We start from the raw sequence: 919 nt of genomic DNA on the forward strand, positions 1-919 counted from the left end.
CCTTCGGAAATAATTTGAGATGTCAGGCTTTAGTATTCCACATCTCCCCAAGTACATCATCCTTCCGACCTTATGAGATATTGCAGACACCAGGGGTAATTCATATCCATCTGACATATGAAACAGTCACTGAGATGATCATTTAATGTCAAAGCTAGGCGCCGAGCTAGAAACACACATTGTAAGTAATATTTCTTGCAGCCGTTTTCCTAATCCTTCATTGGTAGATTAGTTTTGTACGAAAGGAAAGAAACAGCTGTAGGTTGTTCAAACATTTCATTTTGACTTGTTCTCTAACTATCTCTTCATTGATTTAACTCTTCATAACCTTTTCGCAAATCAAATTGGTTGCAACACATGTACGGTTCGCTAAGTTGTACATAGTAAAATATCAACGTGTAGTAATTGGACAATGCGAGTACTTTGTGCATTGCTTAATATGCTATTACATGATGTGTATCGACGTGACTTTTTTTTTTTTTTTTTGAATGGATCTGTAAATACAGCGGCACTTTTCCACAGAAAGTAGTGAGTCACGAGTTTAAGAAATCGGGTGAAACGAGAATAATAGAGAGATTGTTAACAGTCCCTGTGTGAATAACCAAAATGGCAACATTTCATGAAAATTACAATTTAATGATTTCAGATGGAAAGGCTCACACGCAGTCTGTGTGTAGTTTTCTTCACTAGTTTAGTAGTTATCTGAAAATGAGACCTCCATTTACAGCGAAGAGATATTACCAGCTTTGTGGGTGTCATTTGTACCTGAGGGAAGAAAGAGTATTTTTTTACGAGAATAGAATTAATTCTCACAGCAAGATATCGGTCATTACTAAACATGACTGTTATATAGTCATGAATGATACAGAATTACATGCATGTTCTTTTCCGGTGAATGTCACACAAAAAGCATCAAGAA

The sequence above is a fragment of the Glandiceps talaboti genome, chromosome 2, assembly GCF_964340395.1.
Source record: "Glandiceps talaboti chromosome 2, keGlaTala1.1, whole genome shotgun sequence".
Classification (NCBI taxonomy): Eukaryota; Metazoa; Hemichordata; class Enteropneusta; family Spengelidae; genus Glandiceps; species Glandiceps talaboti.